The sequence below is a fragment of the Lissotriton helveticus genome, chromosome 4_1, assembly GCF_964261635.1.
Source record: "Lissotriton helveticus chromosome 4_1, aLisHel1.1, whole genome shotgun sequence".
NCBI lineage: Eukaryota > Metazoa > Chordata > Amphibia > Caudata > Salamandridae > Lissotriton > Lissotriton helveticus.
Window position 1 is genome coordinate 1047777052 of NC_136063.1, and position 15973 is coordinate 1047793024.

Consider the following 15973-nt stretch of genomic DNA (forward strand, 5'->3'; position numbering starts at 1 on the left):
CAATTACCTTTAGACCCATGGAACGATTACAGCATTGCCCCTCCATTAGACACTGATCCAGATCTTTACCCTGCAAACCCATCCCCACCTGATGATAATATGACTTATCAAGAACTAATTGCTAGAGCAGCAGAGTACCATGGGGTAGCGTTATATAAAGAGTCATTAGAAGCGGACTTTTTATTCGAAACAGTTGGGTCCTCACACAGGTCAAGCCAGACACTCCCCATGCTGAAGGGCATGATGAGGTATGCAAATGATATCTTCAAAGAGCCCGTACGAGTACGCATTCTGACTCCTAGAATCAATAAAAAATATAAACCTTCACTGTCTGACCCTGTCTTTATCAAAGGTCAACTACCTCTTGACTCCTTGGTAGTGTCCAATGCTCGCAAAAGAGCTAATTCTCAAATTTCTGGTGATGCACCACCCCAGACAAAGATTCTAAGCTCATAGATGCCTCAGGAAAGCGTGTAGTCGCTCAAGCCACCAATTATTGGCGAATTTCAAATACACAGGGCCGACTAGCTATGTACAACATGGTACACTGGGATGAAATGGAGCAACTGCTCCAATATTTCCCAGAAGGACACAAGGCTAAAGCTCAAGAATTGGTCCAGGAGGACAAGCTAATTTACAACTCTTCCATTAGGTGTGCTCCAGACGCTGCTGACACTGCTTCTAGAGAGATTTCTGAGTTTAAACCCTAAGTTGAACAATTCATCCTAAACACCCCCTTTGACAACGTACATCTTTTTGGTCCTGAAGTCAATCAGGCTCTTAAAAAGACACTGAAGTGGCAAAGTCCATGGGAGCACTCTAGTCTCCTTCGAATGGAGGCTCCTTTCGCCGCTCTTTTTATCAGGCAGGGTCTAAAACCATATCCTCAGACCTGAATGCTTCCTTTTACAAAGGCAACAATCAATCCTCTATAGAGGTTTCTACAAAGGAGGATCTAGAGGAAACAACTCCAAGGGTATGGGTAAGGGCAACACACCCCATAACACCCCTCCCCCCAATAGGCACTGACTTGCCCTAACCCCCACCCCCTGATTACTTAACACCAGTCGGGAGAAGACTTCAACTATTTCTCCCAATTTGGCAATTTACAACAACCGACAAATGGATAATCGACCTTATCCAACATGGTTATTGCCTGGAGCTTACCACCTATCCTCCAAAATTCCACCTCACTCTCACAAACTGTCGCCCGACCACTTACAGCTTCTCAAACAAGAAGTGCAATCACTCTTACTAAAGGGTGCCATAGAACTAGTTCCATTACAGTACCAAGGTTCAGGGGTTTACTCTCTCTATTTTCTAATACCCCAAGAAGAGGGCTCCTTAAGACCAATTCTGGATCTCAGAATGTTAAACCAATACATACTGTCAGAGCACTTCCATATGGTAACACTTCATCAAGTGCTTCCAGTTTTACAGCAAGGCGATTTTATGTCCACACGACTTTAGAAGGCTCATTTTTTCACATCCAATTCACCCACCTCATTGCAAATAACTCAGATTTGTAATAGCAGGCAAACACTACCAGTTCAAAACACTCTCATTCTGAGTAACAATTGCTGTCAGAGTCTTTACCAAATGCCTCGCAGTAGTGGCAGCTCATCTCAGAAGACAACACATTCATGTCTTCCCGTACTTAGACGACTGGCTCATCATGGCCAGCACTTATCACAAATGTCTGCAACACATTCAGATCAAGCTGGCTCTACACCAAAAATTGGGTTTCACTGTCAATGCGCAGAAGTTTCATCTGCAGCCTTCACAGATACATTCTAATCTGAGAGCCACTCTCAACACTCACACAGCTATAGCCTCTCCCAATCCAGCCAGAACTCACAACATACAAACTCTGTTGTTACAGTTTCAGGTCAACCAAACCTTGCCAGCCAGAAGTTTCATGCAACTGCTAAGAATGATGGTGTCACACATTGCAATAGTGCCCATGCAAGACTACACATGCGTCCTCTACAAGATTGCTTAGCGTGTCAGTGGAATCAGTCCCAGGGTCAATTAGACGATCCAGTGTTGGTAGATGGCCGCACCCATCGTTCTCTGCAGTGGTGGAACCCACAAAATGTATCAAAAGGGTGGCCCTTCATCGACCCTCTTCCAAAGATCGTGCGAACAACAGACGCATCTTTCACAGGTTGGGGTGCCCATCTCCTCAGTTATACAATCCAGGGTTTCTGGGACAACAAGCACAAACATATCCACATCAACTATCTAGAGTTTCTAGCACTGAAAGCTTTTCATTCTCATCTCATAGGCAAATTTGTCCGACTCCGCACGGACAACAAGACAGCTATGTACATAAACAGGGGAGGGACGCTCTCTTCAGCTGTCACGCCTCTCTCAGAGCTTCCAGAGCTGGGCAATCCATCACAGGATACATCTTCTGGCAGAACACCTGCCAGGAGTAAACAATAAGATTCCTGACTTCCTCAGCAGAAGGAGGTAACAAATACACAAGTGGGAACTTCATCCCTAAGTTCTCCTTCCATACTTTCAGCAAAGGGGATTCCCACAAATTGATCTATTCCCCACAGTGGAAACAGCAAAATGCCCAAACTTCGCCTCCAGGTTCCCACACTCTCTCTCCAAAGGCAGTGCCATATTGATGAATTGGTCAGGGATGTTTGCCTATGCTTTTCCGCCTCTCCCACTCCTTCGTGGAAGAGGTGTGGTGCCGCGGCTAGGGCGACTGACTCCGGACTCTGAGGATCACGGTTCGATCCCCAGCACCGGCGGCAGATTAGCCCAGCACCACGTGACTCTGGGCAATAGCTTACTTAATCTTCCCGACGGCCCCCAATGCCTAGAGACCCTTACGGGTGATTGTGCGCTTTACAAATGTTGAATATTATTATTATTATTATTATTACGTTTTTGGTTCGGAAACTCAGGCAAACATCTCTCACACTGATTTTGGTATCACCCACATGGGCTAGCTAACCATGTTATAGAACCCTGTTGGAGCTGTCGGTAGTTCCACATCAAAAGCTGCATCTCACCTCCAGTCTTCTCACTCAGAGCCATGGGGAAATCAGGCATCCAAATCCCAAGGAGCTCAATTTAGCAATCTGGCTCCTGAAATAGTAGGGTTTGAAAATCTAAACTTGCCACCAGATTGTATGACTTCTGAAAGAAGCAAGAAGGCCTACCACTAGAGTTTGTTATGCAGCAAAGTGAAAAACATTTGTAGTCTATTGTAACAACAACATTAATGCTCTAGAAACTTCTGTTCAAAACATTATTTGTTACCTTTTGCACCTACAGCAAGCTGGTCTAGCTTCCACTTCTATTCGATTGTACCTTGCAGCAATAACAGCATATTTGCAGAGCAGACAGCATTTATCCTTGTTCAAAGTTCCTGTCATTCAAGCCTTTATGGAGGGCTTAAAGAGAGTAATACCACCCAGAATACCTCTGCCACCGGTGTGGAATCTTTAACATTGTACTTACAAAACTTATGGGTCCACCCTTTAAACGTTACATAATTGTCCTTTACAGTTCCTTACATGGAAAGTTGCCTTTCTCATTGCAATCACTTCATTAAGGAGAGTTGGTGAGCTGCATGCATTAACCTTAGTTGAACCCTTCTTTCAGCCTCATAAAGATAGGGCAGTTCGTCGCACTAACCCAAAGTTCATCCCTAAAGTAGTTTCTACTTTTCATATTAACCAATCGGTTGAATTACTTGTGTTCTTCCCTCAATTTGATTCCGTAGCAGAAAGAGCTCTTCACGTACTTGATGTTAGAAGAGCGCTATTGCACTATATTGCAAGGACAAAGGATTTTTGTAAAACAAAGCAAATTATTGTTTCATTCGCTCCACCTCACAAGGGCAATCCTATTTCTAAATCTGGCATCTCAAGATGGATTGTTAAATGCATTCAGATTTACTATGCTAAAGTTAAAAGAACTTTATCTATACCTCCTAGAGCACATTCCACTCGCAAAATAGGAGCAAGTATAGCCTTTTTAAGTAACATTCCTATAGCTGACATCTATAAGGCAGCAACATGGTCCACACCACACATTTACCACACACTATTGTATGGATGTGTTAGCACGTCAACAAGCCAATGTAGGCCAAGCAGTGCTGAAGACACTTTTCCAGACAACTGCAATATCTACTGGTTAGCCACCACTTTGGGAGACAACTGCTATATAGTTCATGCAAAGCATGTGTATCTACTGCACACATGGCTCAAACGGATTATGTTACTTACCCAGTAAGCATCTGTTCATGGCATGTAGAGCTGTAGATTCACATGCACCCTCCCATCTCACATTGCACCTGTAGTTGCTGCAGTTCTCACAATCTACATTACTTGCGCATGGACATCTCTATACTACACTCGCTCCATTCTCACCCTCTTACGCGAAAACACAATCTAACAATGGAATTGATGCCCATGCACACTAACACCGAAAGGAGGAGTCACCTTACCTCGTGACTGGAAAGACTTCTTCAAAGAAAACCAACTTACAAACATCCGGACCCAACACTAGATGGCATGTGTATGCAAAGCATGTGAATCTACAGCTCTATATGCCAACAACAGATGCGTACTGGGTAAGTAACATAATCCTTACATGTTGATATAGTGCTGGATGGTGTCACTCCCCAGGGTGTCAGACCGGTATCTTTTGGCACCAACTGGATGTGCCAACAGACAGTACACAAATGATGCTACTGGCTAATCTTGTGGGATTCCTTTTCAGCCTTAGCCGGACATGTCCCTAACAATTTCTAGTGGTCAAAAAGCAGAAATTATTTTTCTTTTTATTGGTTTGCTGTTTTCTGTTTTTTTTTTAAAAGTCAAGCGGCTAACAATGAAGTTGAAGAGTAGTGATCGGAGCTGAGATTACATCTATGGAGTTAGTGGTTGGAGAGCTGCCCTACGGAGCCTTTCAGGGACCTAAAAATCATTTAATGGTTCCTACAGTCCTTTTGCTGATGCCCACACTCTTGTCAGGAGTGCCCGGATTAAAGGCAGCGTCAGATATTTTGCTCCCCCGTCAAAGGCTGTAAGAAGGCTCTTCAAAATCTGAGGAACGTTGATAGTGGTGACTTTGATGTTGAATAAACTCAAAACATTTCCACTGATCATCAAGGAGATTCATTTGCCGAAATATTGCAGGTTTACATGAAAGTAGGGTTCTGGACAGTTTAACTGACATCACGATCAATAAAGTTTTCTGTCCTTACCCTCAGAGGATTACAACTTTTACATTGCCCTCTAAAGTGGTGCTTCCTCCACTTTAGGAGAGAAGGACCTTTTTTCCCAATTTGAAAAGTTCTTCCGAGTATTCTTTTGTGGCTATTTAGGGAATGTCAGTCTCAGTGGCTGCTAGTTCTAGAGTTTTGTGGAACAAATATTGCTGAAAGGAGGATTTTTCATTTGATCTGATTCATCTACCGGGAGCAGACTTCGTGGTAGCTAATGTGGCTAATTCCAGAGGAAGATTAAATGCTTTGGCAAAGGTTTTTGGCTCGTACGGTTTGATGTTTGTGAATGCTGCTGTTAAATTGGTTAGATCCCAGTAAGGCTTGTGGAAGGTAATAAGAGAAGGCAATTATTAGATCTCGATCATTTGACTGATGGGCAAGTGAAGCAAACATTTGGGCCTTGACTGAGTTGACACTATTGCAAGGAGATAGCTCTCCTAGTGATGACTATGCATTGTAGTTCGTGAAATAACTGAGGATTTAGTATAACCGGAGACTCAAACGATGCTGTTACAAAGGACCGAGGAGATCTGTGCAGTCCACAGATTGAACAGTAATATAGCCTTATAGCCCGCCGTAGAGGGCTATACCGGCTATTAAAGGCCCTCTCCAGCGTTAAAGGCCCCGAGCCGAAGGCGAGGGCCTTTAACAAGGGAGAGGGACTTTAATAGCGGTATAGCCCATCTACGAAGGGCTATAAGGCTATTAGAACATTTTGTCACTAGAGGACAGAATGTTCTAACAAAAAAAACAAAGCCTTTTGGAAGCGTGAGGGGATTGGAATCCCCTCAGGCTCCCTGAAGCCTTTGTTCACAGCCAGAGCTGTGAACAAAGAAACATTGGAATGTTGGAGCTCCAGGCTTATACCAGCCATTAAAAGCCCAGAGCACTCCATTGTTTTCAATGGAGCTCCCAACATTCCAATGTTCTAATGCAGATTAATTCCAGAATGGAACATTAATTCCTCCAATGCAATCGCAAAGCAGAAACACATCAAGAACTGCGTAACTAAAATAGAGATCCAAATAAAGCTATTGCCACAATATCTCCTTGTTCAGGAAACACCACTCCTGGCTGAAACCAATAAATGGAGAGACGTATGGCTCAGATTCACAAAACTGGCGCCTGACACAGTGCACCACCCAAAGTTGCTGCGCTGCGTTGTGTGACAGGGAGAGAGCAGGAAAGTGCCATATCTACAGAGATATGGCACTATCCTTCTCTCTCCCTTTCTAGCACCGGAGCATAATTAGTCTGCCGAGCTCCACATACAAACCTTTGCACCATAGTGCAAAGGTGTTTGCATGTTCCTAGCATACGTTTTGTACTGGAATACTATGCCTAGACAAACTTTAAGACTTTTCCTACTTCGGACGTGTGCTGTACAGCACATCATATGTGCAAAGTAGGAAACTTTAGGAGAAATAAAAGCATTTCTCCTTTTTAACACCTGCTTTCAAGTGGCGTTACTTTTTTGACGCAAAACCCTGTCTACTATTATTAGTAGATATGGATTTATGTCGCAAACTATTCTGGTTACACGGGAACGCCCATGTACCACCCACAGAACGCCCTCTTGATACAGGCGATGTTCCATCGCAAAACATGTTTTGCACTGGAAAGTCAATTAAAAAAACATTTTGTGCAGGTTTGCGTCTCTTTTGTGATGCAAGCCCAGTGCAAAATGTTTGTTAATCTTGATGACCTAGGTTTGTTGACAAATAGGACCATGCAGTGGAAGAATTTAAATAATCATGGAAGACTGCAAGGTATTTTGAGTTATCTTAAATGCTGCCTCCCGATAGAGATTGATGCTTTCAATCTCAAAATGCATAGGTTTAGCTGGAATCTTTGTGAGGCAGCCTCAGTTTAAGAAATAATCTAGGAACAGATGATGGACTTAGTAGAAAACTGTAACTCCAGCATCAACTACCCATTCATCAGTGGATTAGGGTAAACCACTTTGCTTTCTTCCGTGCAGCATTAACATCAGTGTTGGGCAGGTTCGAATGCCATAAGCCTACCTCGGAGAGGTTTGGTTTGCACGTTGGAAAACATCAATGTGGTCTTTAGTCTGGGAGAATTCTCGTAAACTGTCCTCGATCCCGATACATAAGAACAGAAAGATACAGAGTAAAGCTTTTGAAGAGTGTTTCACAAATTCTGCCCGTAAGGAAGATTCTGTGGAAAGAATAAAATAAAGGGGTTGACTCCAGACATTCCCCAAAAGAGCAACATGAAAGCTGAGATCCTTTCCAGACCTCCGAATGTACATACATTGGAATCAAGGAATCAAGTTTTTGTGGGATGAGAATTTAATAAGTAGGTCAGGGTTTCACTTTTTCAAAGTTAATTGATGACAGATACCTCCCTGACAGATTATACAGAATACCTTTAAAACATGAATTTGACACTCAGTTACCGATAGGCAGCCTCTCATCAACCTGTTATAGCAGAAGGCGACCACGTTTCTTCCCTGCTAGGAAGACTAAGTGGCTCTGGTTTTGATGCAAAATAGTTCTTCAGTGCTCTGTCTAAATATGAACACATTTGGGGCACGGTATCCTCGAAATACAAGGAAGATGTCATGGCTTGTCTTTGGACTTTTCGCTTTGCAGGGGAAACAGTATTTAAGCTGATGCGCTCGGAAGGCTACATACATCATCACACTATTGGAACCTTCATCTGGATGTGATGTATAAAGCTTTAGGTGTGTGATCCTTCCAATAGTAAATCTCGTTCAGACTCACTACAACATAGCCCTGCGTCATGGAATGTCCCAAGAGGTGGTCTGATAGATGCAATGCTGTTCTGCTGGACCTAATAGTCTTCTGGGTGACTCCAACATTTCCAGTCTTTCATATGGTCTTGGAAATATTCTAGATGTTTTGTGTGACAATGATGCTAGTAGTTTCAGAGTGGAAAGGAAGATGCGCTACAGAGATCTCCTGATTCTGTGCGGGAGGAAGTCAATCATACCTCCAATGGTTCCAAATCTGACCAGCAGGCAGATACACATTTCAGTTATGAAAGACTATGGAGGAAATTAAATTATAGTGTACAACAACTGGAAAAGAGCCTGAGCCACCTATTTAGATGTGTATTGATAGTACTGCCAAATATAGCCTTAGAGCTTCCTTGTCTGAAGGTCTCACTATTTGTTTAGATCTTGCCAGAGACGATATCAGCAGGTCTGTGAGAATAGAGTTAATGGACTTTCCAAATTTTTGAGAAAACCTGATGAGCCTTTTCTTTTTGCCATTTTTGTGATGTTGAGGTTTTTAAGAGGATTCATGTATTAAAACTCAGTGGCATCTGAACTTGGTGTTGGCTCATTCGATGGCTCTACTATCTCATCTTTTGCACAGTTGTGATGCCAACTACCTAATCCTAATGACTTTTTTAGGTCTCGACCTGCCAATGCTCAAGCGCATTGCAGCTCGAGACATATAGAGGTGGATCAGGAAAGCTGATCAAGGGGCTTTGGCAGGTGGATTACACACAGTGCATGTGCCCGTGCACGCGCTTGCCATTTGCTCCCCGAGCCGCCTCGCATCCACGCGCTTGCCATTTGCACGCCAGCCATGTCACGCACACCCTTTGTCTGAGCCTCAAGGCATCAGACTTCAAAGGCTACCGCTCCCCCGCGTGCGTATCGCGCACCACCATTTGTCTGTGCCTAGTCCTAGGCATCAATCTTCAAAGGCTGCAGCTTCCCTGCCTCCCCCCCTCCCCGCCACAGCAATGCCGAGAGCTTTTTTTTTTTTAGAGTTACGCGCCGTTAAGTGCTTTCGCGCGCACCCCTGCCGAATACACCATGACTGCACAGACTTGCACGCAGAAGACAGCATTATTCTGGCCTGGGTTCTCATCAAGTATTTTACCAGAAAAGTCCCAGCAATGGCTCTGTTTTTCACCGTTCTTGTCTCCTCTGTGCACATCAGACGCATTATTTCACCGTACTCGACCCTTTCAGAATACATCAACCCGTTATTTCACCAACCTCTTCCCCTTCAGCACTCGCAGAACACGTTATTTCACCATCCAGTACATTACAGATGGGACACGCTATTTTGCGTCCCTTCAACACCCTCACACACCCTCACACACCCTCACCCCCTCACCCTCACACACCTTCACTCACCCTCTCACCCTCACTCACCCCACCCTCACACACCCTCACACCCCCTCAACCTCACACACCCTCAACCTAACATACCCTCACCCTCACACCCTCACACCCCCACACCCCCTCACACCCCCCTCACACACCCTCACTCACCCTCACACACACTCTCACCCCCTCTCACCCTCACACCCCCTCTCAACCTCACACCCCCTCTCACCCTCACACACCCCCTCACCCTCATCCCCCTCTCACCCCTTACCCACCCTCTCACCCTCACTTACCCCCTCACACACCCTCATACCCTCACACACCCTCTCACCCTCACACACCCTCTCACCCCCTCACCCTCACATCTCCTCACCCTCCTTCACACCCTCACACCCCCTCACCCTCACACCCCCTCACCCCCACACCCTCACACCCCCACACCCTCGCACCCCTCACCCACCCCCTCACCCTCCCTCACACACCCTACCTCCCTCACCCTCACTCACCCCCTCACCCTCACAACCCTCACTCACCCTCACCCCTCGCACCCCACACACCCTCACCCTCATGCCCCCTCACCCCCACACCCCCTTACCCTCAGACACCTCACCCTCACACCCCCTCACTCTTACACCCCCTCACCCTCACACTCCTCATCCTCACACCCCCTCTTACCCTAACACCTCCTCACCCTCACATCCCCTCACCCCCCTCACCCTAACACACCCTCTGACCCTCACTCACCCTCTCACCCACACTCACCCACCCTCTCACCCTCACCCACCCTTTCACCCTCACACACCCTCACTCACCCTCACACACCCTCTCACCTTCACCCTCACACACCCCTCACCCTCACATCCCCCCTCACCCCCACATCCCCTCACCCTTACACACACCCTCACCCTCACACACCCCCTCGCCCTCTCACCCTCACACCCCCTCACCCACTGCCTCACCCTCACACACCCTCTCACCCTCACACACCTCTCACCCTCCCACCCACCCTCCCTCTCCCTCACATGCCCTCCCTCTCACTCACACGCCCTCACCCTCCCTCTCCCTCACACCCCCTCACCCTCACACCCCCTCACCCTCACCCACTCACACCCCCTCACCCTTACATGCCCTCATTCACACACCCACACACCCACACACCCTCACCCTCACACACAAACACACCCTCACTCTCACACACCCTCACCCTCACACAACCTCATACACCCTCACCCTCTCACACACCCTCACACACCCTCACCCTCTCACACACCCTCACACCTCACCCTCTCACACACCCGCACCCACACCCTCACACACCCTCTCACCCTCCCTCTACCACTCTCCCGCCCTCACTCTACCACTCTACTGCCCTCACTCACTCTAACGCCCTCACTCACTCTACCGCCCTCACTCACTCTACCGCCCTCACTCACTCTACCGCCCTCACTCACTCTATCGCCCTCACTCACTCTATCGCCCTCCCTCACTCTATCGCCCTCCCTCACTCTATCTCCCTCCCTCACTCTATCTATCTATCTATCGCCCTCCCTCTATATCGATAGCCCTCCTTCTATCTATCCCCCTCTCTCCCTCTATCTATTGCCCTCCCTCTATCTTTCGCCCTCCCTCTATCTATCGCCCTCCTTCTATCTATCGCCCTCACTCTATTGCCCTCCCTCCCTCTATCTATCTATCGCCCTCCCTCTCTTCCACCGTTATTTCACCAACCTCTTCCCCTTCAGCACTCGCAGAACACTTTATTTCACCGTCCAGTACATTACAGATGGGACACGCTATTTCACGTCCCTTCAACACCCCCACACCCCCTCACCCCCACACACCCTCACTCACCCCACCCTCACACACCCTCACCCTCACACCCCTCAACCTCACACCCCCTCACCCTCACACCCCCTCACCCTCACACCCCCACACACCCTCACACCCCCACACCCCCTCACACACCCCCTCACCCTCTCTCACCCTCACACACACTCTCACCCCCTCTCACCCTCACACCCCCTCTCAACCTCACACCCCCTCTCACCCTCATACACCCCCTCACCCTCATCCCCCTCTCACCCCTCACCCAACCTCACACACCCTCTCTCACACACACGCTCACCCCTCTCACCCTCACACCCCTCTCAACCTCACACCCCCTCTCACCCTCACATACACCCTCACCCTCATCCCCCTCTCACCCCTCACCCACCCTCTCACCCTCACTTACCCCCTCACCCTCACTTACCCCCTCACCCTCACTCACCCCCTCACCCTCACTCACCCCACCCTCACACCCCTCAACCTCACCCTCACATACCCTCACCCTCACATACCCTCACACCCCCACACCCCCTCACCCTCACACCCCCTCACACCCCCTCACCCTCACACCCCCTCACCCTTATCCTCACACACCCTCACTCACCCTCTCTCACCCTCACACATACTCTCACCCCCACACCCCCTCTCAACCTCACACCCCCTCTCACCCTCACACACCCCCTCACCCTCATCCCCCTCTCACCCCTCACCCACCCTCTCACCCTCACCCTCACACACCCTCATACCCTCACACACCCTCTCACCCTCACACACCCTCTCACCCTCACACACCCTCTCACCCCCTCACCCCCCTCATCCTCACCCTCACACCCCCTCACCCTCACATCCCCTCACCCTCCTTCACACCCCCTCACCCTCACACCCCCTCACCCTCACACCCCCTCACCCTCACACATCCCCACACCCTCACACACCCCACACCCTCACACCCCACACCCTCATACACCCCCACACCCTCATACACCCCCACACCCCTCACACCCCTCACCCACCCCCTCACTCACCCACCCTCACACACCCTCACACACCTCACCTCCCTCACCCTCCCTCCCTCACCCACCCCTCACCTTCACAACCCTCACTCACCCTCACCCCTCACACCCCACACACCCTCACTCCCCCTCACCCCCCTCACCCCCCCTCACCCCCTCACTCTCACTCTCACACCCCCTCACCCTCACTCTCACACCCCTCAACCTCACACCCCCTCTTACCCTAACACCCCCTCACCCTCACATCCCCTCACCCCCCTCACCCCTCACACCCCCTCACCCACCCTCTCACCCTCACTCACCCTCTCACCCACACTCACCCACCCACCCTCACCCACCCTTTCACCCTCACCCTCACTCACCCTCACACACCCTCTCACCCCCTCTCACCCACCTCTTTACCCTCACACACCCCCTCACCCTCACACACCCCCTCACCCGAACATCCCTTGACCCCCACACCCCCTCACTCATAACCCTCACCCCCTCACCCTTACACACACCCTCACCCTCACACCCCCCCCCACCCTCTCACCCCCTCACCCTCACACCCCCTCACCCACCGCCTCACCCTCACACACCCTCTCACTCACCCTCACACACCCTCTCACCCTCTCACCCTCACACACCTCTCACCCTCACACACCCTCCCACCCACCCTCTCCCTCACATGCCCTCCCTCTCCCACACACGCCCTCACCCTCACCCTCCCTCTCCCTCACACCCACTCACACCCCCTCACCCTCACCCATACTTACCCCCTCACCCTTACACACCCTCACTCACACACCCGCACCCCCACACACCCTCACCCACACACACCCTCACACACCCTCATACACCCTCTCACCCTCACTCACCCTCTCACCCACACTCACCCACCCTCTCACCCTCACCCACCCTTTCACCCTCACACACCCTCACCCTCACACACCCCCACATCCCCTCACCCTCACACCCCCTCACCCTCACTCACACCCCCTCACCCTCACCCCCCCTCACCCTCACCCCCCCTCACCCTCACCCCCCCTCACCCTTACACACACCCTCACCCTCACCCTCACACCCCCCCTCACCCTCTCACCCCCTCACCCTCACACACCCTCTCACTCACCCTCACACACCCTCTCACCCTCCCACATTGTTAGAGGGGCGATCCCAGGGGAGGGCATACTCGCACCTGACCCCCCTGTGGCCCACCTCTCCTAGGAACACAGCCGACAAATGGCGGGAGATCCTCAGTGGGAGGACCTCGAATCTAGGATCGTACGCGCTGTGCTAGCACCACTCGACAAAGGGACACCACACCGTAGTATTAAGAGAACATATTCTTTATCTTTAGGTAAAAATGGATCTTTATGATCCGCAGGTTCTTATGTACTGGCAAGCAAGGGCTCAAGGAGTCTCGGTAGAGATAGGGTAGTGGGACAGTCTTAAGGTTCAAAGTCATGTACGGGTGCGTATCCGGCGCACAGCTCTCAATCCTCGAGCCGGGGGATACGGGGTGATCTTGGGCCCAGCCGGACCAGGGTAGCCTCTGAGCCGCGATTGAATCAGCAGGGCTCGAGTAAAGATGTGATGGTTCTTACGGTCTGCAGGGAGCCGCGATCGAATCAGCAGGGCTCTGGAGGTCTCAAGGTTGCAGGGGAGCCGCAACAGCGTCAGCAGGGCTCAGGTGGTCTCGGGCAGAAGTCCTTCTCTGCTCTGTAGGAGCAGCGACGAAGTCAGCAGGGCTCACGTAGTCCAGGATACAACTGCCTTGGTCATCCAGGGCAACACTTGATATAGAACTCCTCGCCTTCGATGTCCGTAGTCCTCGCAGGCGGAGGTCTTCGCACCTGGGTGTCGGTTGTTGGGGGTTCCACCTCGGCGGCTCCTTTCATCCTTTCAAGAGGGGGTCTGGAGGGATCCCAGACACTCAGCAGGCCTGGAGCCAGCCCTCAGGGAGGCCGGATGGGTGATCGAAACTCATCTCTCAAGGGGAGGTGGGAGGTGTGATCGCGCTACTCCTCCCTCTCTCGTTCACAGGGAGCGCTCTACTCCCTGGCCGGGTATGGCGCCAAAGGCCGAGGTCAGGCTGGGGCTGGGGCGGCCATCTTAGGTGCAGGGACATGGGCATCGGCCTCGGGCACCAGGGAAAATGGAGCGAGAGGACGGGGAAGCCCAGTGTCAGGGACGTGGGTCATGGAGGGAATGGTCGGGTGAATCAGGGCCATGGGGGGCTGCACTGGTTAAGAGGGATTATTACGGGCCAACGAGGACCACGCCACGAGGCCGAGTCCAACACACATCCTCTCACCCTCAAACCCTCTCACCCTCACACACCTCTCACCCTCACACACCCTCCCACCCACCCTCCCTCTCCCTCACATGCCCTCCCTCTCCCTCACACGCCCTCACCCTCACCCTCCCTCTCCCTCACACCCTCTCACCCACTCACACCCCCTCACCCATACTTACCCCCTCACCCTTACACGCCCTCACTCACACACCCGCACCCCCACACACCCTCACCCTCACACACAGACACACCCTCACACAACCTCACACACCCTCACCCACACCCTCTCACCACTCTACCGCCCTCACTCTACCACCCTCACTCTACCACTCTACCGCCCTCACTCTACCACTCTACTGCCCTCACTCACTCTAACGCCCTCACTCACTCTACCGCCCTCACTCACTCTACCGCCCTCACTCACTATCACCCTCACTCTATTTATCGCTCTCCCTCTACATCGATAGCCCTCCTTCTATCTATCCCCCTCCCTCCCTCTACCTATCGCCCTCCCTCTATCTATCGCCCTCCCTCTATCTATCGCCCTCCCTCTATCTATCGCCCTCCATCAATCTATCGCCCTCCATCAATCTATTGCCCTCCCTCCCTCTATCTATCTATCGCCCTCCCTCTCTTCCACCCACCTCCTTCTCTAACTCCCTATTCTCTTCTCTTCTCCTGTTCTGATCTGCTGTTCTCTTCCACGCCGCCTCCTTCTTTAACTCCCTGGTCTCTTCTCCTGTGCTGATCTGCTGCTCTCATCCACCCCACCTCCTTCTTTAACTCCCTGTTCTCTTCTACTGTGCTGAACTGCTGTTCTCTTCCACCCGCCTCCTTCTTTAACTCCCTGTTCTGTTCTCCTGTGCTGATCTGCTGCTCTCTTCCATCCGCCCCCTTCTCTAACTCCCTGTTATCTTCTCCTGTGCTGATCTGCTGCTCTCGTCCACCCCAACTCCTCCTTTAACTCCCTGTTCGCTTCTCTTCTCCTGTGCCGATCTGCTGTTCTCTTTCACCCCGCCTCCTTCTCTAACTCCCTGTTCTCTTCTGCTGTGCTGATCTGCTCCTCCCTTCCACCCACCTCCTTCTCTATCTCCCTGTCCTTTTCTCTTCTCCCCTGCTGATCTGCTGCTCTCTTCCACCCACCTCCTTCTCTATCTCCCTGTCCTTTTCTCTTCTCCCATGCTGATCTGCTGCTCTCTTCCACTCTGCCTCCTTCTCTAACTCCCTGTTGTCTTCTCTTCTCCTGTGCTACTATGTTGTTCTCTTCCACCCGCTTCCTTCCTTAACTCCCTGTTCTCTTCTCCTGTGCTGAACTGCTGTTCTCTTCCACCCGCCTCCTTCTTTAACTCCCTGTTCTGTTCTCCTGTGCTGATCTGCTGCTCTCTTCCACCCCCCTTTTCTAACTCCCTGTTTTCTTCTCCTGTGCTGATCTGCTGCTCTCGTCCACCCCAACTCCTTCTTTAACTCCCTGTTTGCTT